The 27088-nt window shown below is 37.9% G+C and overlaps 1 protein-coding gene across 2 annotated transcripts in view; it reads left to right on the top strand.

Moving 5' to 3' along the window:
• Positions 1-485: 485 nt before the first annotated feature.
• Positions 486-27088, top strand: part of ORC4 (origin recognition complex subunit 4) — a 96104-nt gene continuing 69501 nt past the window's right edge. The window contains exon 1 of one of the 2 annotated variants that reach the window (XM_082630264.1): positions 486-597. The gene's annotated coding sequence lies outside the window, so the exon portion shown is untranslated. Of the gene's footprint in view, positions 598-1306; positions 1455-27088 lie in introns of those variants that run through there. The other variant, XM_082630263.1, reaches the window with a different exon arrangement.

The following is a 27088-nucleotide window of genomic DNA, read 5'->3' as shown; positions in this document are numbered from 1 at the left end:
AAGTGTGCCTCTTTCTGTCTCTTTCCCTGGCGCCTCATTGGAGGAAGGAGGGGGTTGTTTTTGTATTCTCCCCCACTGGAGCAAGACACAATCAGATGTTAGCTGGAGGAGAGAAACCACTTTTGACAACAGCAAATAAAAATAAAAAGTGCCCTTTCTACTCTGACAGGATGGGCACCCACCTCACACACCCCTCCCCACTCCAGCCCCTCCTTCACTGCCCCCCCAGCACCACCCCCTCCTCACCCCGGAGCTCCACTGCGTATGTGGTTTGGTGCTACTGTTGCCCCGGAGTTAAAGTCAGAGCCAGAGGAAGGCAATGAAGCCCCCACAGACACACTTACCTTTCCTGCCCCCCACTTTTGAGTGCCTTCCCTGGAGCTGTGGAGGATGACACAAAGGGTAATAAAGGGGGGGGAGTGGAGGAGGAGGAGGAGGCGAAGGAGGAGGAGAGCTGGGGAAGTGGCTGCTCCCGGGTGTAGTGAGATGTCTCCAGCCAGGGCCAAGCAGCAGCAGCAGTAGCAGCAGCAGCAGCAGCAGCAGCAGCAGCAACAGCAGCAGCAGCAGCAGCAGCAGCAGCAGCAGCAGCAGAGAAGGGTCTGTGTTGCTAAGAGGCTTTTGGTCTCTTTCTCTCCTTTCACGGCCAAAGAGGAGGAGGATGGAGGGGGCTCGGGAGGGAGGCTAGTGGAGGGGTGAGGGGGTAGGAGTCGTGGATGGGGGATTTTCGAAGAAGAAGAAACTCCTTCTCCTTCTCTCTCAGGCTCAATCCCCCTCTCAGGTCTCAGGGCTGGAGGGTGGGGGAAGGAACTCAGCCGCCTTCCCCCCACCCCCCTCAATTCAAGGTTGAAGTGGGGTAAAATTAGTGTCCTGTCCCTTTAAAAATAGAAATAAAAGGTGCCCCCCCTCTGCCACTGCCTCTCTCTTCATCATCAGCTGCTGCTGCTGCTGGGGTCTCTCTGCTTGGGGGGGGGAGGGGGGGTTCGGGTAGAAGAGACGGGAGGCACTCACTGCGCATGTCTCTCTCTGACGGGAGGCTGGTTGGTTGAAGGCAGGAGTAGGGGGAGGGGAGGAAATGAGATGGTTTCCCAGAAGGCTCCGAGGCGATCGCGACCCGGAAGACATTGTAGCGGGGGGGCGGAGTAGAGAGGCGGGGGCGGGGAGTGGGAGGAAGTCGCTGCTCTTTAACACCCCCCCCAGTCCCCTCCTCCCCCCAAGGGAGAGTGGAGAAACGGAAGTGGGCGTGGACGGAGGCGAAAGGAGGTCACGTGTTCGTGCGGGAAGGGGGCAGGATGGGAGAGGCGGTGCCTGCGCAGGGCATGCCGGGAGTCTTGGTGTAACGTTGGCAGCAGCAGGTGAAGCGGAATAGAGAACGCGGCGAGAGGAGCCTGTGAGGGGATTCCTGCGGTCTCCAGAATCCTGCTCTGCCCTGATAAGGGCAGGCTTTTCCGTGAGAGGTAACATGGCGTAGGCAGGCCTCAGAAAGAAAGCCGTGGGCGCCAGTGGCGAAAGGCGAATCGAAAAGGGGAGGACGGAAGGGTGTGGAGACTGGGAATGCGGGAAGGGGGGCAGGCTTGTCTAGGCCTGGCAGGCCAGAAACTAGGCGGGCTCCTTCCGTCTCGTGGCTTCCCTGTGAGCCAGCCGGCGACGAATGCTTGACGAGCGTCTGGCGTCCTGATGAGAGTAGATCTGTGGCAGGTGGTGACTACACCCCGGTGATGGTGAGGAATGTGTTGGTCCAGGTGTAAGAGAGGAATGGGATCTCAGGAGCCTCATTAGATGACTCTGGTGAGTGCTTCTTCAGCTCAGAGCGGGGCACCTGTCCAGGGAGAGAGAGAAGCTGTGAATTTTGACAACTTCTGGCATTAGACGCAGTGTTTATATGGGGTTTGAGGACCATCAGCCCTTACTTGGCTGACCTCCCTGGAATTCTGGAGAGGCTTTGGGGAGGGAGCAAACTGGGAATTCTTCAGTGGAACTTCCCTCCGTGTCTTGCCTTGCTCCCGCAACACAACGCCTGTGGCTGTTCTCAGAAGGGCATGTGAGATTGTGTAACCTTTGATAGCGTGTGTTATGGTTGAGAGAGAAGGGACATCATCGAAGTTTGCCCTTTCTGTAGTGTAGATAACAGATACTTTTAAAAGGTATTTTAAGTGTCTTTGGTTATTAGCCTCGGATTTAGAGCCTTTGGTTTCTCAACTAGATGCTACTATTTTTGCTGGAAATAGTTTCCCTCATGTTAATTAAGAATATTTAAGAAAGGATTCATGAATTTTCATTACTAGAGGTTTTTTTTTAGTAAAGTAGCACCGTTTCTTTTTCACATTCAGTCCATATAATCATAACTAAAGCCATTCCAGTCTTTCAATTATCTTCCTTTGTAAAGGTGCTTTGAAAGATTATGACCCATGTATAGTTTCTTTTAAGGCCGAGAATCTGAAATTCTTCATGTTTATTGTGTTGGTGTTATTTAATTGTGTAGTGGTTCCTTTAGAGTACTCAGTTAAAGTTCCTACTTATTTTTCTTGTATGTTTTGACAGTGGATTCTATTTATGCATCATTGACTAGTGCTTTTACCGCTTTCTGTGTGTGCAGTAATGTTGTCAAATGGAATAAAAACTAGACTCCTGTGCCTTAATGTTTTGTCTATATTGGAACCAAATGTTTGCCACTTTAGAACAGAAAAAAATTATAGCAGAGCCATAAAAGTGCCTTAGATAACAATTTTTAAATGTTTTTTATGGCAAAATACTAAATGTGCAAAAGTGTACAGATCATAGATATGCAGTATAATGAATAGATATAAAGTGAACAAAATGTGCAAAAATCGTAGATATACAATATAATGAATAATTATAAAGTGAACACTGTAATCACCACCAAAGTGAAGAATTAGAACATTGCTGGCACCCTCTCCGCCCCCCCCATTCATTCTTATTCGTTCCTCTCTCCTCACCACACCCAAAGGTTAATTGGGATTGTCTGCATTTTTATGGTAATGATTTCCTACTTTTATTTCAAGTATTTTTTACCCACCTTTGTCAGCATTCCTAAACAATATACATTAATTTTGCCTGTTTTTTACCTATATGTAATTGAATTATGTTATGTATAGTTTTTCTCCCATGTTGAAAATTTTAATCCTGTTAACAGCTTTAGTTCACATATTTTCATTGTTGTATAGTAATGTTTATAGTATAGTAAGTGTAGTAAGTTTTTTAATGAATAAACCGTAATTAATTTAACTAGTCTAGTATTATGGACATTTGGATTGTGTCCAGTTTTTCGTGCTTAGAAATAATGCTTCTGTGAATGTTCTTACACATGCATTTTATGTACATAGCATGCATTTCTGTAGAGTGTAGATTATGCCAAACTTTCCAAAGCGAATATATAAATTTAGACTCCCACCAACAATGTATGATAAATCCTTTTTTCTACAGTTTTCATAACAATTGATATTTTTTGTTTTTGCCGACCTGATGAAGGTAGCTTTAGGTTATTGTTTTAATTTGCAGATCCTGGTTATTAATGGGGTTGAGCATTTTTTTTCAAAAATTTATTGGGTACTTTAGAGGCAAATGTTGTGAGGCATTATGTTCCTGTAAATGTCTTTACTGTACCCTATTAGTTTGACTGGATGTAGGATTCTAAATTAGTAATGTTTCTCTTCAGATTTGAGAAGGAACTCTTAGTGTTTGATATAAAGTTTGAAGCCATTCTTATTTTTAACACTGCACTTTACTTTCTTCTCCCCTATGGAAGCTTCTACAACCTTTTTGTCTGAAACTTTTAGAATCTTCTCTTTGTTTTACTCAGTGTTCTGAAATAACAGTCACAGTAATGTGAGGTGACTTATGAGTCTATAGAAATCTACTTTGCTGTGCATTTCATGTATTCTTTCAGTCTGGCAACCTGTATGCCTCAGCTCTGAGAAAGTTTCTGATACATTTTCTGTAATTTCCTTGCCTCTGTGTTTTTTGTAACTGCAATTAGATATTGTACTCGTGGACATATTTCTTTTCTCCCATTTTTCATCTTTTTCCAGTCTTTTGCTTTTCACTTGCTGGGAAATTTACTTGATTTTTCAAGCCTTGAAACTTCTGTTGTCATATTTTTAATTTTGAATACCTTTTTTTTGATCTTTCTATTTTTTCCCAAAGCATTCTGGTATTTTTTTTCTCTTTATGGATTTAAAGTTTTGTTTTGAGGTTTATTTCTCCCTGCGTGCTCTGTGTTTTCTAAGTTATTCTTTCTGTTGGTATATTTTAGTCTCATTTTAGAGGCTTTCCTCAGCTGTGTTGTGATCCTTGATTCTGTGTTCAAATTTATGTAAGGGGCATTGGAAACCTATTTCATGTCTCTCTTAACTTAGCTAGGGTTTGCTAGCTATTGATGGTTCTCACTGTGGAAAGATTTGGCTGGGACATATTTCGGGGGGAAAACCCTGATATCAATTTCTTTAGGTATTTGGAAGCTTTTTCTCTGGGGCCAGTAAGAGTCCAAGAAGAAGAATTTTCCAGTCTTCTGCCTATAAGTCAGTGGTTCTCAGCTGTGGCAATAAGATCTCCCCAGGGGACATTTGGCAATGCCTAAGAGACACATTTGATTATTAAGAATGGGTTCCTACTGAAAACAGGTGGGTAGATGCTGCAGGTGCCGTTGAAAATCCTACGATGCACAGGGCAGCCACCCACAACAGACAGTTATCCAGTTCAAAATGTCAGTACTGCCTATCATGAGAAATCCTGCTCCAGGGTATAAGCCTGATTTCCAGTGCTCTGAGAACCAGGTGAAAGCAGAGCTCAGGAATCTCAACATTCCCTCCCTCCCTCTCTCTCTGTCTCTCTCTGTCTCTCTCTGTCTCTCTCTGTCTCTCTTTATTTATTTATTTATTTATATTTATATAGATAGATAGATAGATAGATATTCCTGCCCTAGGCAGGAATAAGCAAATATTGTTTCCATATGACAAGTCTTTAGCTATTATTTGAAATGCTTTCTTTGTAGTGAAACTGTAGTCACAAAACATCAGCAGAGGACCGTGTATCTGAATATATCTTTGTGGGGTTGTGTTATTTTTAACCACAAATTGGCCACGAATTGTTTAAAGAAATTGAAAATATTTTTGCGTTGAATGGTTTAGGAATGAACACATAATAGTCTACTAATTCTGTTTTGGGGAATGTGTTTCTGCTGTTAAAATCTAAAATGTTCCTCAAACAATCCTTTATTCACTTTAGGTCTGTGGTTTCTAGTGGAGGTGGGACTGCCTCCTACGGGGTATTTGTGGGGCATTTCTGGTCCCAAGGACGGCAGCCAGTCCCAGAGAGGGCAGGGGCCAGGATAGACTGCCTGCGGTGCTCGGGGTGGTCCAGCATGAGGAAGAACGGCTCTGTGCCCCCACGTGCCTTTCCCACGTCTCCCAGGATGTTTACATGGGTTAAAAAAAAAAAAAAAGAACATTATGATTTGAGCCTAGTACTCCATTTTTAAAATAAACACATAGTATTTTTGCAGGGTTTTAACGTACGCTGAAATTTTCCACAAATGCAATTAGTGAATAATTTGAGGGAAAATAGTACTTTGTTTTGTTGGGAACTTTACCAAGAGCTGTTCATCATTTTGGCAAAGCCCTTATGGTATCTGAGCTGCTGGTAGGGCACACCTGTATCCGTATTCGTTTGTAGCCATGGCATGCAAATATATAACAGAGGGAATTGGGGATTCATTATATATATATAGACCCACTTTGTGTTCTGACGGAGTGGAATAGAGGTTCTGTTTAATTTTAACCATTTTAACACTGCAGGTCTTTCGGAGATGGCTTTGTCAATGAATTCTAGCCGAAATTAAAATACTGGTTATTAAGTGACTTTGATGTTATGTGTTCATCTTATTTGGACAGGATTGGCTGATGAGTCTGGATAGCTTTGTATATTTTACTAATGCTTTAATGGGAAAATAAAATGTGAGTTGACCATTATAAACTAGGAGGTAGATGAAGTATGGAACAGACAGTTGTTCCCCATCCTTTTATTTCAATTTGTTTCCCCCTTTTCAGTCCCAGTCTGCCTTAAATGCTTATCTTCAAGCAAGCATTTGTTGGGGTTGTTAGTTTTTCTCCTTAATCTCACATTCTTCTCTGTCTCCCTCCTCACCTCTATAAAAACACAACAAAATCTTAGTCTTCTATATTTTATACTGCTTCCTTGATTAATATTGGAATTGAAATTTAGTATGACATTTTGACTGAAAGGTTGAAGGCAGACTTGGCAAGATTAAAATTCTAAGTGTGTTAGCTTTTCTTTTGGCACACATATGCACATTTTCACGTTTCTTTAGGGCTTTCATCTTTCTGCAATTTAAAAAAAATATACATATTTTTATGTAGATGACCCAGAAGTGTCAACTTATATTGTTCTCAAGTCATTTCTAGTTCGGTATACGTCTGGGTCAGCTTACTTTATAATGAGTAAATACCAAAAATATTTTCTCTAACAGTTGGGTGGTTTGTATCATGTCCGGTTGTGTTATAGTGCCACTCTGATGCAATGTCTCATGGGCCTAATGTATTTAAAATTTTATGTTGAAATAAGTTTTATATATGTGACATACATTTTAAAAGTTTTTTACTGTCACAGTTAGCACTGATTATTCTGTATACTCAAATTATAAGATACATTATTTAATTTAAATACACAAGATAATTATTTTGTAAGTTACCAAAAAGTAATATACATCCAGTGTAAAAATGATCAGAAAAAATGAAAATTACCTATAATCCCTACACCTATAAATCTGTTAAGATGTTGATATATGTAATTTTAGTGTTTTTTACCTATGTTTCTGTACATTTATTAACAAAGCTGGATCATAAAATTTTGTTGTATTCTTTTAAAAGAAATAGCATGTAGCTAGCACCTTTCCAATGTATTAAGTACTTGTATAAAATAATATGATGCTTATTTGCTTTATATTGCAGATATCTGCCAGCCTCTGGGAGCTATGGTCCTGAATAATGCCATGATCAGTGTTGACAAGAGAAAATAAAATATAAAAAATTTTCTCATTCCCTATATAAATGTTCTTTAAGCATCTGATTTCTTTAAAAACAACAACAAACAGATGAATTAATTTTAAAGTAGTTTTAAAGTAGCTAACATTCCCCTTGAATTACCGTCCATTGTTTTACAAATATTCCTGTAGGATCACAATCTGCTAAAGCAGATTTTGCCCATACATTTTATTTTTTATACTTCATTTTATAGATTGTCTGTCTTACTGACTTGAACTGATTATCTTTTGTGCTTACATTTCATTTTCACAAATCTTCTATAAGCTTGTATTCCTACCTGGTGTTTTCACAAATTGTGCCTTTGATTGTGCCTTTTTTTTTTCTTTGAAATTTTTTAATGGATGTGGGTTTTTTTTCATTTGTTTGTTTTCCAGAAAAATTGAGTGTATAGTACAACGAATTGCTATATATCCACATTCACCCAGTTCCTCTTACTATTAACCTAGTTTCCTTTATTATTAACATTTTGCCTTAGTGTGGTACATTTGTTGCAATTGATGAACCAGTATTGATGCATTATTTTAAAGTGTATAGTTTACATTAACGTTCACTCTTTGAATTGGACATTATGGGTTTTGACAAATGTATAATGACATATATCCACAATGACAGCATCATACAGAATAGTTTAACTGCTCCAAAGTCCCCTGTGCTCCATGCTCCCATGTATGCCTTGAACTCTTGGCAACCACTGATTTTTCATTATCTCCATAGTTTTGCTTTTTCCAAATTGTCATATGGTTAGAATCATACAGTGTGTGCCCTTTTCAGATTTGGTTTTTCCCTTAGCAATATGCCCGTAAGTTTCCTCTATTTCTATTCATGGCTTGATACCTCATTTCTTTCTAGTGCTGAATATTTCATCTTATGGACGTGTCACAGTTTGTTTATCCATATACCTACTGAAGGGCACCTTGGTTGCTTCGAAGTTTTGGCAATTATGAATGAAGTTGTGATAAACATTCAGGTGCAGGTCTTTGTGTGGACATAAGTCTTCAGTTCACTTGGGTAAATACCAAGGTGCATGATTGCTGGATTATGTGTAAGAGTACATTTAGTTTTGTAAGAAACTGCCCACCTGTCTACCAAAGTGGGTATACCTAACGTTTTGCACTCCAGTCTGCAATAAATCAGAGTTCTAATTACTCCATGTCCTCGTCAGCACTGGTCTTGTCATTGTTTTGGATTTAGCCATTCTAACGGTTATAGATTGTTGTTTTAATGTGCAATTCCCTAGTGATACATGATATTGAACATCTTTTTTTTTTTTTTTTTTTTTTTTTTTTTTTTTGCGGTACGCGGACCTCTCACTGTTGTGGCCTCTCCCATTGCGGAGCACAGGCTCCGGACGCGCAGGCTCAGCAGCCATGGTTCACGGGCCCAGCCGCTCCGCGGCATGTGGGATCTTCCCGGACCGGGGCACGAACCCGTGTCCCCTGCATCAGCAGGCGGACTCTCAACCACTGCGCCACCAGGGAAGCCCCTGAACATCTTTTCTTATGCTCATTTGCAATCTGTATGTTTTATTTGTTGAGTTGTGTGTCCATATCTTTTGTACATTTTTAAGCTGGATTGCTTATTTTCTTATAGTTGAATTTTAAGAGTTCTTTGTATATTTTGGATACCAATCTTTTATCAGATATGTGTTTTGCAAATATTTTTTCTCAGTTTGTGGCTTGTCTTCATTCTCTTAATGGTGTCTTTTGCAGAACAGAAAATTTTACTTTAAATAAAGTCCATTTTATCACATTTTCTTTCATGGTTCATACTTTTGGTGTTGTATCCAAAAATTCATTGCCAAACACAAGGGCACCTACATTTTTCCTATGTCCCTTTTTAGAAGTCTTATAGTTTTGTGTTTTACGTATAGGTCTCTGATCCATTTTGCGTGAAAAGTATAAGGTGTATGTCAACTCATTTTTTTTGCCTGCAGATGTCTAGTTGTTCCACACCATTTGTTGAGAAGCAGAGAAAGACTTCTTTCTCTTTTGAATTGCTTTTGCTTCTTTGTCACAAATTAGTTGACTATATTTATGTGGGTCTATATCTGAGCTCTCTACTCTGTTCCATTGATTTGTTTTTCTGTTCTTTCCCCATTACCACACTGTATTATTATTATTATCTGTTATCTTAGTAGTAAGTCTTGAAGTGGGGTAGTTTCTGACTTCCAGCTTTGTTCCTGTTCAGTATTGTATTGGCTGTTCTGTGTCTTCTGCCTTTTCATGTAAACTTTAAAATCAGCTTATTATATCCTTAAAATAACTTACTATAATTTTGATTGGGATTGCATTGAATCTGTAAGTCACGATTGGAAGAACTGACATCTTAACACTATTGAGTCTTCTATCCATATACATGGAATATCTCTCCATTTATTGAGATTCTCTTTGATTTCTTTCACCGTAGTTTTATAGTTACCTCATATAGATCTTATACATATTTTATTAGATTTATACATACATTTTTTGTGGGGCTTTTTTTTTTGATGCTAATGTAAATGGTATTATATTTTTAATTCCGAATTCCAGTTGTTCCGTTACTGGCATAGGAAAGCAATTGACATTGGTAATACTAACCTCTCTCTCTCTCTCCCCCTCCCTCTCTCCCTCTCTCCCTCTCTCCCTCTCTCCCTCTCTCCCTCTCTCCCTCTTTCTCTCTCTCTCTCTCTCTCTCTCTCTCTCTCTCTCTCTATATATATATATATATATATATATATATATAAAACCTGCACCCTTGCTTCAATACCTTATTGATTCCAATAGTACCTATTGTGAGTGTAGATTCTTTGGGATTTTCTACATACACGGTCATGCCATCTGCAAACAGAGACATTTTTACTCTTTCCTTCCTGTGTACCTTTTCTTTTCTTGTCTTACTGTATGATGTTGACTAGCAGTGGTGATTCTTGCATTGTTCTTGATCTTAGTAGGAAAGCATCTAGTTTCTTAGTATTAAAAATGATGTTAGCTATAGATTTTTTTAGTTTTTTTTTTTTAACCAAGTTAAAAAGGTCCCTTATAGTCCTAGTTTGCTGAAATTCTTTATCATGAGTGGATGTTGGATTTTGTCAAATGCTTTTTCTGCAAAGAAGATATTTCTTCTTTATCCTGTTGATGTTGTAAATTACATTAATTGCTTTAGGAATGTTGAATTAACTTTGCATACCTGGAATAAATCCCACTTACTCTTTGTGTATAATTATTTTTATGTGTTTTTATTTCTGTGTGTTTATCATAGAAACTTTGGAAAGCCAATAAGGAATCACACAGATAAGAATTGTGGTGCAGAATGGAATAAGAGACTCTCTGTCCTTGCAATATCTTTTATTTTCAAATTGAAGTATAGTTGGTTTACAACATTGTGTTAGTTTCTGGTGTACCGCAAAGTGATTCAGATATACATATATATACATATTCTTTTCCATTTATTACAGGATATTGAATACAGTTCCCTGTGTGATACAGTAGGACCTCATTGTTTATCTATTTATCTATATCATTGTTTATATTGTTTATCAGTTTATATCTGCTAATCCCAAACTCCTAATTTATCCCTCCCCCCTCCCCTTTCCCTCTGGTAACCATACGTTTGTTTTCTATGTCTGTGAGTCTATTTCTGTTTTGTAAATAAGTTCATTTGTATCATTTTTTAGAATCCACATATAAATGATATCATATGATATTTGTCTGTCTTGTCTGATTTACTTCACCTAGTATGGTAATCTCTAGGTCCATCCATGTTGCTGAAAATGGCATTATTTCATTCTTTTTTATGGCTGAATAGTATTCCTTTCTCTCTCTCTGTGTGTGTGTGTGTGTGTGTGTGTGTGTGTGTACATACATACACTGTCTTTTCTCCATTGTGTATTCATGCCTCCTTTGTCATAGATTAATTGACCATAGGTGCATGGGTTTATTTCTGGGCTTTCTGTCCTGTTCCATTTATGTGTCTCTTTTTGTGCCAGGACTCTACTGTTTTGATTACTGTAGCTTTGTAGTATAGTCTGAAGCCAGGGAGCATGAGTCTTCTAACTCCATTCTTTTTTCTCAAGATTGTTTTGGCTATTTGGGGGCTTTTGTATCTCCATACAAAGTTTAAAATTATTTGTTCTACTTCTGTGAAAAATACCATTGATAATTCAATAGGGATTGCACTTAATCTGTACCTTGCCTTGGGTAGTATGGTCATTTTAACAATATTGATTCTTCCAATACAAGAACACGGTATCTTTCCATCTGTTTGTATCGTCTTCAGTTTCTTTCATCAGAGTCTTTATAGTTGTGGTATTACAAGTCTTTTGCCTCCTTAGGTAGGTTTATTCCTAGGTATTTTATTCTTTTTGATGTGATGGTAAATGGGATTGTTTTCATTTTATTGACGTAAAGTTGCTTGTAGTAGTCTCTTAGGGTCTTTTCTATTTCTGTGGTGCCAGTGGTAACTTTTTTTATTTCTGAATTTATTGATTTGGGCCCCCTTTTTCTTGATGAGGCTGGGTAAATGTTTATCAATTTTGTTTATCTTCTCAAAGAACCAGCTTTTGATTCATTGATCTTTTCTATTTTTTTAGTCTCTATTTCCTTGATTTCTCCTCTGATCTTTATGATTTCAGTATACTAACTTTGGAATTTGTTTGTTCTACTTTATCTAGTTTCTTTAGGTGTAAAGTTTTGTTGTTTATTTGACATTTTTCTTGTTTACCAAGGTAAGCTTGTATCGCTATAAACTTCCCTCTTAGAACTGCTTTTGCTACATTGCATAAGTTTGGATCTTTGTGTATTCATTTTTATTTGTATCTAGGTATTTCTTGATTTCCTCTTTGTCTTCTTCAGTGATCCATTGGTTGTTTAGTGGCATGTTGTTTAGCTTCCATGTGTTTATTTTTTGCAGTTTTTTTTCTTGTAGTTGATTTCTAGTCTCATAGCATTGTGATCAGAAAAGATGCTTGATATGATTTTAGTTTTCTTAAATTTACCAAGGCTTGTTCTGTGGCATAGCATGTGATCTGTCTAGGGCAATGTTCTATGTGCACTTGAAAAGCATGTATTCTGCTTTTGGATGGGATGCTCTCTATATATTAATTCAGTCCATTTGGTTGAATGTGTTATTCAAGGCCTGTGTTTCTTTATTGATTTTCTGTCTGGATGATCTGTCCATTGATGTAAGCGAGGTGTTAAAGTCCTCTACTATTACTATGTTACTGTTCATTTCTCCTTTTATGTTAATATTTACCTTATTTATTGAGGTTCTCCTATGTTGGGTGTGCATATATTTACAATTGTTATATCTTGGATTGATCCCTTGATCATTATGTAGTGTTCTTCTTTGTCTCTTGTTCTTTATTTTAGTTTTAACGTCTATTTTGTCTGATATAAGTATTGCTACTTCGACTTTCTTTTGATTTCCGTTTGCATGGAATACTTTTTTCATCCCCTCACTTTCATTCTTTATGTGTCTCTAGATGTGAAATGAATCTTTTGTAGGCAGCATTTCGTAGGATTTGTTATTATAGGTCTTTTGTTCCCCCTTCTTTTGTTCTCTTGTGACTTGATGACTATCTTTAGTGTTATGTGTGGATTCCTTTTTCTTTTTTTGTGTGTATATTGTAGATTTTTGGTTTGAGATACCATGAGGTTTTTGTATAACAGTGTGTATATATATGTGTTTGTATGTATATATGATTGTTTTAAGTTGTTGACCTCCTCAAGTCCATATTAAAACCCTGTGTTGGTACTCTCTTTCCTTCATGTGTACTGTTTTTATAATACTGTATTTTACATCTAATTGTTCTGTATATATATCCCTTAACTGTTTATTGTGAATATGGATGTTTCTACTACTTTTGTCTTTTGAACTCCCTACTAGCTTTGTGTGTGGATGATTTTCTGTCTTTACTGTATGTATGCCTTTCCCAGTGAGCTTTTTCATTTCGTAGTTTTCTTGTTTCTAGTTGTGGCCTTTTCTTTTTGCCTAGAGAAGTTCCTTTAACATTTGTTGTAAAACTGGTTTAGTGGTGCTGAATTCTTTTAGCTTTTGCTTTTCTGTAAAGCTTTTAATTTCTCCATCAAATCGAGTGAGAGCCTTGCTGGGTAGAGTATTCTTAGTTGTAGATTTTTCTTTTTATCACTTTGAACTTATCATGCCTTCTGGCCTGCCGAGTGTCTGCTGAAAAGTCAGCTGATAGCCATACGGGAGTTTCTTTGTATATTATTTGTTGCTTTTCCCTTGTTGCTTTTAATATTTTCTCTTTATATATATATATATATTTAGTATGTATTTATTTATGTGTTTGGCTGCATCACGTCTTAGTTGCAGCATGTGGGATCTTCGTTGCCATGTGTGGAATCTTTAGTTGTGGCATGCAGGATCTTTAGTTGCAGCATGAGAACTCTTAGTTGTGGCATGTGGGATCTATTTCCCTGACCAGGGATCGAACCTGGGCCCCCTGCATTGGGAGCATGGAGTCTTAGCCACTGGACCACCAAGGAAGTCCCTATTCTCTCTCTCTCTCTTTTTTTTTTTTCCTATTCTCTCTTTATCTTTAATTTTTGTCATTTTGTTTACAATGTATCTTGGTATGTTCTTCTTAGAGTTAATCCTGTATGGGACTCTGTGCTACTTGGACTTGGGTGACTGTTTCCTTTCCCAGGTTAGGGAAATTTTCAGCTATTATCTCTTAAAATATTTTCTCAGGCCCTTTCTCTCTTTCTTCTCATTCTGGGACACCTATACTGCGAATACTAGTGCACTTGATGTTGTCGCAGAGGTATCTTAAACTGTCCTCGTTTCTTTTCTTTTTTTTTTGTTAAGCAGCAGTGATTTCCACTACTGTCTTCCAGCTCACTGATCCGTTCCTGTGTATCATTTAGTCTACTGTTGATTTCTTCTAATGTATTTTTCATTTCAGTTATTGTATTTTTCATCTCTGGTTGTTCTTTATATTTTCTAACTTTTTGTTAAAAACTTCTAACTTCTCACTCTGTGCCTCTGTTCTTCTCCTGAGTTTTTTCATCTTTACGATCATTACTCTGAACTCTTTCTCAGTTATATTGCCTGTCTCCACTTCACTTAGTTATTTTTCTGGGGTTTTATCTTGTTCCCTGCATCTGGAACATATTTTTCTGCTGCCGCATTTTTCTGAGTTGCTTTTTGTATTTTTATGTGTGTGTCAGGTTGTTATGTTTTTAACCTTGGAGAAGTGACCTTCTGTAGGAGACATCCTATGTCTCCCAGCAGTGCACTCCCCTTTCATCACCCAAGCTATATGTTCTAGGGTTTTCCCCTAAGAGGGCTGCATGGGTCCTTCTGTTGTGGCAGGTTGACTATGTAGGTGGTCTTGTAGGCTTGGTTGCCTCCTAGTCCGGTTGGTTGCCACACTCTACCTTGTTTGGATGCTGCTGGCTGCTATTTAGTGGGGCCTGGTCACAAGGTGGCTGGTTGCAGAACCCTAGAGAACCCCAGGGCTAGTACTGGCTCTGCTGGGTAGAATCAGGGTCCCCAAGACTCTGGGACTGTTGCCCACCCCCTGGGAGGTGGAGCCAGATCTGAGGTTAGTGCTAGACTACTGGCAGGCAGAGCTGGTTCCTGGAATCTGGCTGCAGGCCCTGAGGTCCAGAGCTCATTTCAGATCGTTGTTTGGGTGGGGGGGTGTTGGTTCCTCACACAGTTGAGTATGGAGTCTGGGGTGTCCCAAAGCTTCCATTCGCCTGCTAGTGGACAGGACCAGGGCCCAGCTGGTCCCAGGGTAGGGTCTGGCCTGCTGTGGGTGGCCTGTGTCCACAGGCTTCAGGATTGTAGTTTTCTGGTGTCTGCTCCCTGGTGGGTAAATCTGGTCCAGAGGCTAGGGCAGGCTTCCTGGTGGGAAAGGCCATGCCTGCCCATTAGTGGGTGGAGCTGTGTCTTGGCCCTTGGGTGGGCAGGGCTGTGTCTAGAGAGTTGTCTAGAGGCAGCTGTGGGCTCAGGAAGTCTTTAGGCATCCTGTCTGCTGATGGGTGGTGTTGCATCCCCGCCCAGTTAGTTGTTTGGCCTGAGGCGGTCCATCACTACAGGCTGTTGGGTGAGGCCAGGTGTTGGTGCTAATGAGTGAACATGGTAGCTGCTGGCAGCTTGTTCATATGGTTAAATGTTCCCAAATATGTCAGCCACCAGTGTTTGTGCCCCTGGGTGCACAGGCTGCAGCCGCCTTTCTGGGAGACTCAAGACCAGAAAGTAGGTCTGGCCCTGGCTCCTATCAAATTACTGCTTTTGTGCTGAATCCCAGTGCACATGGTATTTTGTGTGCCCCTTTCAAGAGTGAAATCTCTATTTTTCCCAGCCCTGTAGGGCTCCTGCAGTTAAGCCTGCTTGCCTTCAAAGCCAAATGCTCTTTGGGCTCATCTTCCTGGTGCTGGAGCCCCTGGGCTGGGGAGCCTGACATGGGGCCCAGAGCTCTCATGCTTGTGGGAGAACCTGTGCAATATAATTATTCTCTATTTTGTGGGTCACTGACCTGGGGGGAATGGGATTTGATTATATCACAAGTCTGCCCTTCCTACCCATCTTACTGTGGTTCCTTCTTTATGGTTTTAGCTGTAGAAGATACTTTTTGGCGGGTTCCAGTCTTTTTCATCCATGGTTGTTCTGCAGATAGTGTAATTTTGGTGTTCTCATGAGAGGAGGTAAGCTCATGGTCTTTCTACTCTGCCATCTTGGCTGCTCTCTTCTCCAAGTTCTTTCACATTCAAGATGGCATTCTGGAATGGCACTGCTTTTAAAACCTATAGTGAACACTATGCTGTCAGGGCTTTCACTGCAGAGCTTGGACAGCAGACTGGTCTTGCCAGAGCTCATGAGGCCTATGCAGAACAGGTCATCCTCTGGGTATGCAGGCGGTAGTCCCCTGCAGCAGAGTGCTCTAAAACACAGATATTCCATGTATAGAAATGCCTCCGTTATCCAGTGATCAGACATCCAGCAGCCTAAAGCATCTGGAATGGCTCCGAAACCCTCAAAAAAAAAAAAAAAAAGCAGCACTGTCATTCATAATTTTTGCTTTTTGATTTTTCTTATTTGACTTTTAATCTCTGTATTGTGGGATTTTCTAGTTATCTTTTTATTATTTATTCCTAGTTTAATTCCATTATGGTATTAGAGCATACTTTAATATGATTTCTAGTCTTCCAGATTTTAGGTGTGTTTTATGGCCCAGAATGTGGTCTGTCTTGGTGAATGTGACATGTGAACTTGAGAAGAATGTGTATTATCTTATTGGAGAGTTAATTCCTTTATCAATATGTAATGCCCTCTTTATTCCCAATACTTCATCTTGCTCTGAAATTTGCTCTATGTGAAATTAACATAGCTACTTAAACTTTCTTTGGATTAGTGTATGTCTTCTTCCATTTCTGTACTTTAATGTGTGTCATTTTTAAAGTCAGTTTCTTACAGAGAACATAAAGTTGTGGTTTGTTTTTTTAATTACTCTGTTTTTAATTGGTCTATTTGTTTAGACCATTGACATTTAAAGTCATTACTGACATAATAGATTTGTATCTACCACATTTATTACTGTTTTCTTTTGTTTCTGTTGTTCTTTGTTTCTTTTTTGTCCTCTACTCTTTTTTTTTTTTTTTTTTCTGCCTTCTCTGGTTTTAACCAGGCATTTTATATTTGGGTTCTTTGCCTCTTTCAGCCTATAAATTATACTTCTTAAAAACTTCTTTTAGTGGTTGCTGTAGTACTTGCAGTATACACTTATAAGCAATACAAGTCCACTTTCAAATAACACTGTACCATTTATCAGGTAGTACAAGTATCATATAACAGTATTTCCAGTTCCTCACTCCTATCCCTTGTAACATTTCCTCTCATCACTTCTACATTGTTAAGCATATCAAGGGTATTCTTTATTTCTGTGCCACTGTTTTCTATTTCTGGCATTTCCTTTTGATTCATTCTTTGCTTGTTACACTGCCCATCTGTAATTGCAGGTTGTCTGCTTTTTCCATTAGATCCCTTAGCATATTAGTCATAGTTGTTTTAAATTCCCAGTCTGTTAATTCCAAATTCTCTGCCATATCTGAATCTCATTCTGTCTTTTCTCTTCAAACTGTGTTTTTCTGCTTTTATTATGCCTTGTAATTTTTTTGTTGAAAGCCAGACATGATGAACTAGATATAAGGAACTGAGGTAAGTAAGTCTTTAGTGTGATATTTTATGTTCCTTTATCTCAGAGGTAGACTGTGTTTATTGTTTACTGTACCTGTATGTGTCAGAAGCTAAAATTTCTTTTTGTGTCCTTACTTTTGTCTCCACTCTTTTCTTTGAATTTCTTTAGCAATTCCTTAAATAAGGTCTGAAAGCTGTTCTTTTAGTTGTAATCCCCTGTTAAAATACCCAAGCCCTATCGATATGGTAAGGTGTGAGGGGAGGGGAAACATTCCATGTTTCTTTGATTTGGTCTTGGTTTTGTTTTATGTTTGTGAGAGAGCCTGTGTGACTGGGATGTGACTTTCACAGGTGCTTGTCAGTTTCCTCCCCCCATTCTCCAACACACACATTACCCTTTTTAGGTGAGTCAGGAAGGCTAGAAGGAGCTAGAGTTGTATATTTCTTTTCCTCAGGTCAGTTACGCTCTGGTAAAAGAGTTTCCTTTCAGGGCAAGCCCTGTTAAGGAGGACAGAATGCTCTTGGATGTACTTCACTTTGGGTACTTTTCCCTTACCCCTGTTGAAGCAGGAGGAGACTTTTCTCTGGCCTTCTCTGAGAACCTAGTGAGGTTCCTGGAGGTAAAATTCAGGAAAGTTGGGAGGCTTCCCCAAGCCTGGGCCCTCTTGGAGTTTTTAACTTAAACTTGTCTACATTGAGTCTCTAGCAGTTTGTCAATTACATTTTAAGTTTTCATACCTTGGAACTAGCTTCAGTGTAATTTCTGTTTCCAGGCTTCTGCTCCAATAAACTGTGATTCTCTATATCTGCCTGTGTGTCTCTAATTTTAGAGGAAACAGTTTGCCCTATGACCTCATTCCTCTTAGGGATTAAGGGGGAGTTGTTGTTCTTTAGTTCAGTTTTTTTCTTGTGAGGACAAGAGTATCAACCTCTAAGCTCTTTACATGGCAGACAGAAAGCCTTGATCCTTTTTGAACAAAAAATGACATTTTTTTTTTAAACCAAATTCACCAGGACTTTAGTTGAAGAGTAATTGTCTTTCATTGTGTTTGTATCGTGACTTGGTTAACTAATTTCCTTGTACTGGATATTTAATTTTTTCTTTTTATAACCAGAGCTATATTAAACATCCTTTCAGCTAAGTATTTGTACATATCTGTGATTATTTCTTTTGAGTAAAATTCTGAAAGTGGAATTGCTGAATGGAAGGCAGTAAAATTGTGGCTTCTAGTACTGTGTGTTTGTACCATTATTGTGTGTTAGTTTCATTAACCACAACTTCACCAACCCTAAGTATTGTCCCAACTGAAACAAAACACTTTACTTTCGTATGCCAAAAGTGATATCTCATTTAATCTTTTTTTCATTTAGTTTTAATAAAGAACTGCATTTTAAAGATGAGATTTATTTTTTATTTTCCTAAGTGATTTTGTATTAACATCAGAATATCGCTTAATGATTTTGCCACTCATCAATGATAGCTAATAAGGCAGTGGAATGTTAAACAGTGCAACTTTCCAGTTTACTACCTCAATATTGTTATACTGCATTCATTAGTCACTGAAACAGGAGCTGCTTACAGATGCTTAATTATGTAATACAATAAACTGATTAATAAATTTGTATATTTTCATCAATAAGCATACATAATTTAACAAAGTAAATATAAACATGTTGTTTCAATGGTTAAATTGATAGTTTGGTAACTTAAATTGAGCATTTTTCAGTTTGAAGGAATCTTACAGCCCAACTTTTATTGGGAAGAGCGGTAGTGTTTAAACTCATGTTATATATGGGAACCACTTAAAATTGGGTTAGTGAGTTTTTGTTGTTGCTTGTTTTCTCTAGAATGCTATTAAGTATTAGTAGTAGTGAACATATTATTCATGATTTTATTTGCAACACTGTTTACAATGGATTTTTGATACCTATCCTATTTCAAAGAACCAGGTTTTTAGCAATCTAAAAGATGCATTTTCTTATTTATATATTATATTTGCTAATATTTGAGGCAGAGTCTCTGTTTCTCTTTATGAATAATTCTGTGTGAGCTTTATCTGTAAAAATTTTTTACCTTTTGTCCAGTTTTATTTACAGAGGTTATATCAGGTGTGTAGAATAAAGTTAAAAGGCCTATATCTTTTTTCCTAGATATTGGAACTGTTTAAATCCTTTTGAACTTCTGTTTTGAGTGTTTAGGTTAAAAATTATGTTTCCAGACTACCTTGGTCTATAGCCATTTGGGGGCTTAGTTTTGAGTACCCTTTCCATTTCTTTTGTGATAACTAATTCAGGTTTTCTGCCTTTACTTTCCTTACTATTTATTATTTATTAGTAATTATTTCTTCAATTTTGTGCTTTGACCCTTATTTTCCGTTATGCAGTCTTTCGATTTACTTAATTTTCTGTGTAAGTTACTTGTTGCAAATTATATTTATTTTCGTCTTTAATAATAAGTTTGTTTAATACTGTACAGTTCTGCACCCAGTTTCAGCCTAGGGTTGTGGGAGGGGCAGGTTTTCCCATACCACCAAGCACTTCTCAGACACCAGGTGAATGTCCTACAATTCAACTTAATTCTGACACTTTTTACCCAGAGGTGGCATCAGATTCCACAGGTTAATGAGTCAGTCTTACAAGACACCCCCAGCCCCTTCAGATGCCAGTTGCAAGTCAAGGTTGTCACCTGTGCTTCTGGTCAACCCACTATAGTTCAGAGGTTCCAGTGACAACCCCCCACCCCACCCTTGGGCTTGATTAATTTGCCTGAGTGGCTCATAGAATTCAGAGAAACATTTTACTTACTAGATGAGCAGTTTATTATGAAAGGATGTAACTCAGGAATAGTCATTTGGAAGAGATGTGTACGGCAGGATATGGGGAGGGTAAGTGGAGCTCTGAGACCGTTCGTCTCAGAGTGGCTGCTACTCTCCCCAAATCTCCACATGTTCACCAACCCAGAAGTTCTTCAAAAACAATACTTCGGGGATTTTTATGGAGGAGGCTTCATTACATAGGCATGATGAATCATTAACTCCGTTTTTAGCCTTTCTCCCTACTCAAGAGAATGGGGGACAAGGCTAAAAAAATCCAAGCTTCTAATCATGTATTGTTCTTTCTGCTGGCTATCCCTCATCCAGGACCCATCCAGGAGCCCACTGAAAGTCGCCTCATTAGAACAAAAGGCACTCTTACCACCCAGGAAATCACAAGGGTTTTAGGATCCCTGTGTCAGGAACTGAGTTTAATAACCAAATATTAGAACAAAAAATGCTCCTGGTGCTCTTATTACTTAGGAAATTACAAGGGTTTCTGAAGCTCTGTGCCAGAAACCAGGGGCAGAGACCAATTTATATTTTTTATTACCTCACAAATACCATACATTTTTCTCTAAATTTTACCTTGGTCATATTCTCTAGATTTTGTGATATTTTTGCGGTTTTGTTTTTCTTGTTTTTTTTCTTTGAACAGTAAGTTTACAGTATTCATGACTGATTCTCAATATCAATAATTGGATTATCAGTACTTTTATTTTTTTAATAAATTCTGAAGGAGGGTATATTAGTTATTTGTTGCTATGCAGCAAACTACTCCAAAACAGTTGCAACCAGTAGTTGCTTAAAACAACATTTATTTTCTCACACAGTTTCTGTGGGTCAGGAATTCAGGAGCAGCTTAGATAGATGGTTGTGGCTCTTGGTCTCTCATGGGTTACAGTCAAGATATTAGCTGGAGTTGCAGTCATCTGAAGGCTTGACAGGAGCTGGAGAATCTGCATCTAAACTGGTTCACTCATATGGTTGGCAAGTTACTACTTACTCCTGGCAAGAGTCCTCAGTTCCTTATGATGTGGACCTCTTCATAGGGTTGCCTGACTGTCTTCCCTACATGGCAGGTGGCTTCACCCAGAGCAGGTGGTCCAGGGGAAGTCAAATTTTCTATCCTCAGAAGTCACACTCCATTATTACCACAATAACCTGTTGGTTATACTAGCCAGCTCAATAGTGTGATAGGGGATTACTCAAAGAAATGAATACTAGAAGATGAGAACCATTGGGGACCATTTTGGAGGTTAGTTAAAGTGGAATAAATAAAACCTTGCACTTTGAGAATAAGATCTCTCTTAAGAGGGCCAGAGAGTTATCTGGGGCACCACCTCCCCGTCTCAGACCTCAGTACCTACTCCAAGTATCTTCTGAATTTCTTGTATAAGAAATTCTCATTTTATACATAGAGACCTATAATTGTTGCCTTCAGTTGGGATAAATGGAGCAACTGAATATTCAGCATTGGAGATTAGTATGCTTTTCTACCATTCATTTTCCTTGTCTTCTCTATGTTCATTGTCCTGCTGCTACTTTTTTCTTTTGGCTGTGCCCTGGGGCTTGTTTGTGGGATTTTAGTTCCCTGACCAAGAATCAAACCAGGCCCCTCGGCAGTGAGAGCTCAGAGTCCTAATCACTGGACCTCCAGGGAGTTCCCTGTTCTGCTGCTACTTTAGATCTTACATTTATTCTGGAGTTCCCCTGAGGAAACTTATTTTTTTTAAGTCTTCTTTTATTAATATTGGGTTGTAACTCCCTCTATACTAGTGGATTTTTAGCCCATGTGCTTTATGTCTTCCAGATGTTCTTCAGCATTCTGGTCATCTCAGCTTTTTAGCTTTCCTGATTGCATAGATTTATCCTTTTTATTGTTGTTTCTTCTGTGACATTTCTGAAGGAAGTCAAGGTAAACTGAAATTGTCAGCCTTCTTAAAGGGGAAGCCTCTGCTCCTGAGCCTACCCTTTGTTAGGGTTGACTCATTGTTATGCAGTCTGGTCTACCTCCAAAGGGAGAAAAGACTATTTCCCTGGGTGCTTTCTCGTGTTTACTTAGAAAAGACCATTTTTTTTTTATTAGCAAGTAGATTGCACCACAAATCCAGTGTCAGAGATTCCATGTTTGTTTACCTGCTGCTGCCTTTTCAAGGGAGTAATCTGGATATCATGAGCTAGTTCTGTTTTATTTAAGAATTAGGAAATTGATAGCTCAGGGTGTATTTGAGTTTTTTTCAACTATAATCTGAGTTCTCCCTGTAGCCAGTTAATGGTCCTTTTGTTTATGGTTGTTGGGCGTTTTTTGTTTCAATGAGGGTGATTTTTCTTGTTTTCCTTACATCAGTGGTTAAAGAATAGCATTTTCTCAGGACAGAGAATGGCGTGTACATGAGAAAAGCTGTATATAGGATGACATCAATATAGGAAACAGTATATTTGAACCTATCTGCTCAAAATCAATCATCCGTTAGTTGTCTCACTGACAGCCCTTTAACCTTGGGGGAAAGAAAGATTTACAGAAAAAGGATGGATGTATTGCACCCGAGTTCTTAACCTAGATCTGCCTGCAACTGGATCTGTGAGTAAATTTGCGTCTCAGGTTTTCCTATGTGAAAATGAGGGAGTTATATTTAGTGATCTTTTAAAAGTAAGTGAGTTTATAACTTTTATTAAGATAATTTGGATAGTCTGTTGCATTTAAGTAATTACAATGAACGGTTATTTTGCAATGCAAGGAATAACTTAAGTTTTTTGAGCATTCTCCTGGTTTGGAGTCTGAAAAGGATCATGTTTTCTTCTGTATTGTATGATGTTGTATAAGAAATTCTAAGCTGCCTTTTTAAAGCAAAAAAAAAAAAACAACTTTTTCTTAGCACTCTCTCCCATAAAAAAGAAAAGCCAACTGTTTTAAGATCTTATTACAGTAAAAATGCTTAAACTCAAGTTTTCATCTGTCATGGCAAAGTTACCTAAACATGCTGATTGGGTGGGGGGGGCGCTGTGTATTCAGTAGTAAACACAATTGGAGAACATAATTTCTTTGGCCCTAGTGCTCAAATTGTAGGAATTTGGTCTCCTTATGTTTCCTGCATAAGCTGAAAGTCTCATTAGAAACATACTGTTCTTAAAGTTTTTAGCAAAAATTCTTAGTTTGTATTCACATGGGTAATTTCTAGAAATTCTCAGATTGTTTCTCTCTAAGGCAATGTTTTCAATTTTCTCTCTACCAAAATAGTTTAATTAACATTTGCTGATTAATTCATTGGGGTTGTAGCATATAATATTTACATAAATTCAACTGTGAGCATGTCAAAGGAAAAAATTATTTTAATAGTAGGGAGGATTCTATTCATCATTTTTCTCAAATGAGCATATGCCCTGGAGTAATGGCTCTTGCAAAAAAGTACAGTACTACTTTATAAGCTTTTCAGAGAAAATTTGACCATATGTGCTCTCTCCTTACTCACTGACTTTAGTGCCAGGTCTTAAATCTTGAGTCCCATGTATGACACTTTCCTCTTTCCAAAAAAAAAATAATGTTTTCATTGAATTCAAGTCTTTGTTTCCTTTATACTGTTTATCCATCCAAATAAACACATTAGCTTTGATTCACAAGCTTAATTCTTCCTTCTATTCAGCACATTTCTAGTCAGATTCTATGTGCTCAGAGAATGTAGACTACTGTTAGCCAGTGTAATATTTAAGATGTAGTTATAACATAAATCAGTACCAATAAAGTGTTATAATGCATTCCAAAAGCTGGAAGGGTTTCTAGATTCTTTGCAAGTTTGTGTTGCTTCTTTCATTAGCTTCTTTCATAGTTCAGAAGTGAATATATTTTATTTTTAGATATGTGTCTTAAAGAAGTCCTCCCGGGACTCCTCTGGTGGCGCAGTGGCTAAGAATCTGCCTCCCAGTGCAGGGGACATGGGTTTGAGCCCTGGTCCGGGAAGATCCCACATGCCACAGAGCAACTAAGCCCGTGCGCCACAACTACTGAGCCTGTGCTCTAGAGCCTGCGAGCCACAACTACTGAAGCCCGGGCGCTTAGAGCCATGCTCCGCAACAAGAGAAACCACCGCAATGAGAAGCCCGCGCACCGCAATGAAGAGTAGCCCCCACTCACCGCAACTAGAGAAAAACCGCACGCAGCAATGAAGACCCAGCACAGCCCAAAATAAATAAATAAATAAAATTTATAAAAACTTAGAGAGTAAAGAAGTCCTCCCAATATTATTTCTTTTTTATGTATTCTTTTACACTAATGCAAAGTTTATACTTCTCATCATTTGCAAGGGGTGTTCCATGGTTAATAATCATAAAGTACTGTAGTAACTTACAAATGCCTTTTTTTCCTGAAGATTTCATGTTGTTAAACCTATGATTCTCCCACTGAAGCTGTTTACTTAGTTTGTGATGGTTGCACATATTCTCAAAAACAACTCGATGGGCATATTTGATGTCAGGATTCTAATCGGTACTTTATAAATAAATACATTTACTAAAAATATATATGTAGAGTACCTATGCACATATATGTATGCATAAATATACACATATATGTGTGAGGGTGTGTCTCCATGTGTATATGTGATTCCAGGCAGTATTGAAAACTCAGAGGTGAGAGACAGAATGGCTTTTCTGGAGAATTGCAAACATTTCCATTTGGTCATTTTTGAGTATTAGACATTATAAAATATTTTTCTTCATTTTAATATCAATTAAGAAAATAGCATGTCATCATATGATTAGACTACAGATTATTAAACCTTGGATTCATTTGATCTGAGTGAGTTCCTAAGTAAATTGCACCCCTGTATATTCACTGGGAACAAATGAGGAGAAAAAAAGATTTTATAAAATTGTCAGCATTTACCACAGTTCACTGTGGACAAGTTTATCTAGAAATCACAAAAAGCTGTTATTTTATTTGGAATTATGCTTCAGCTCTGGAGAACTCAAGGAAACATCTTACCAGAAAATGTTCCCCAACTTGACTTACTAAATGTGCATAATTTCATAGACAGCATTTTCAACCTGATCCCTTTAGGAGTAGTAAAAATATGTTTGCTTGTCTGTTAACTTGGAATTTATACCTATTTTATTGCTTATTTCCCCCACCTTCAAAATTTCTCTTAACTCTATTTTAATCTTCACCTTGCTGCAAATGCTCTATGTGGAAAGAGATATGTGAAAACTAATTCTAACTGACTGATAAACAGCTTAAATATGTTCTTACCTAAGTTTTATCTCAAAGAACATTAACAAAACGTGGAAACCACCCACAGCTTTCCTCTAAAATGCCTTATCTATATATTTGACTGTTTATCACAACATTTTTCTAACTGAAGAGAGAGGCAAAGTTCTAATCTTCTGTCCATTCTTACTCTTCTTTGAAAAATGTCAACCATGCAGAGTTAGACACTAGATAAACAGTAGAATTTGTATTTTTCAACTTTCACCTAAATTAGATGGAAGTTGATAATGATATTATTTTCAGTGTTTTCTTCAGTCATCATCAGAAAGAGAGTACTATTACTTTTTTTTTTTTTTTTTTTAATTTACCAAGAGTTCTTGTCACAAAGTAATATGCCCCTCTGCTGGAACTTTAGGGTTTTAACCAAAAAAAGTTATTAAAGAAAATAATGATCATTTGTATGCTTTTAATTTTCAGTCCCGTCCTCCAATTTTACAAAGGTTTTTGTAGAAATTTTATTAGTACATTTCATTTTCTCTCATGTAAATTATTTGTTTTTGCAAACTGATTGGGAAGTGGTGTGTTTTTATATTTTTAACAAATGCTTATAAAACTCACTCATACTCTTTGTAGGAATATCTGTTAATAGACTAAAAAGTCCTCTTCATAAGTGTTTTTAAGTGCATATGTATGAGAATTTTTATACATAATACACCATTTTCAGCCACAAAATCAGAAGTGAAAACATTTTCAAAGTGCTCTTTCCATAGCATAAGTTTCTTTCAAAAAGCAGTTTCTTTTCTACTTTCATCTGAAAGTTCTACACCAAGTATTTTTGTTTGGAGTTTGTTTGTTTTTTGCTAAATAACATGATTATGACAGGCAGCCACTTTTCATTCCAGGAAAGATCAGCAATTTATTGGAACACCTGAATCATTTTTCTTTTATTTAAAACATCATTAACAATACTTTAGTACAGCAAGGCAACTGGATTTTTATTTTCTTTTTCTTCTTTTTTTTTTCTCTATTTGCTTTATTGTTTGCTGTTTCTCTTCCATATACATCTAGATCGACATGTATTCACACATACACAAATAAAATATATACATAACATTTTTCTGAATGATTCAAGAGTAAGTTACTTGCATAAAGCCCTTCACCCCCAAATATTTCAGTGAGCATTTCCTCTAAATAATATTCTCCCATCCAAGTGGGCCCCGTATTGTGTTATAATAAGCTGAAAGTGAATAAACATGATGGTGCCCCTTGTAACCCCTATCTGTTACTGATCTCCCACTCTTTCCTTAGGACTCTTGGGTTGCTGGTAGTGACATGATATGACCTGCTAACACAGATGAAGTGAAGATATTAATGTCATTTTATATATTAAATATTATATAAGCTTAATTCTTTTTTTTGGGTAAATATTTATAAGTAAAAGTTTTAAAATACTTTACCTGAGAGGGTTGTTTTGCACCACCCATCTTGGAAGGTATTGATCTGCAGGCTAGGAAAAACTATTTATTGTCTCTTTGACCTACTTGGAAAACTTTGAAACTAACAGGACATGTTCTTACCGCTTTTCTCTTGTAAATGCTCTCTTTGGTATACAGTTTTATAGGTCTTACTCACATTACTACTATGGCTTTCATCTAATTTTCCTTTCTCTTTACCTTGTCATTTCACTGACTCCACTCACTTGAAATATAAGGATACTCCTGTAGGGCTTGCCTGAGGTGCTTCACTGAATCCAGTTTGCATTAACCAAAGACATATCAAACAAAACTTGCCCCTCTTTTTGCAGTGTTTCATTCAAAACACAGAGCATTTTATGGTGCTACAAAAGATTTTAA

This window comes from Mesoplodon mirus, assembly GCF_964341445.2.
Source record: "Mesoplodon mirus genome assembly, chromosome: 8".
Taxonomy (NCBI): Eukaryota; Metazoa; Chordata; class Mammalia; order Artiodactyla; family Ziphiidae; genus Mesoplodon; species Mesoplodon mirus.
Note: the sequence above shows the minus strand (reverse complement) of the source record. Positions and strands in the feature narration are given on the sequence as shown.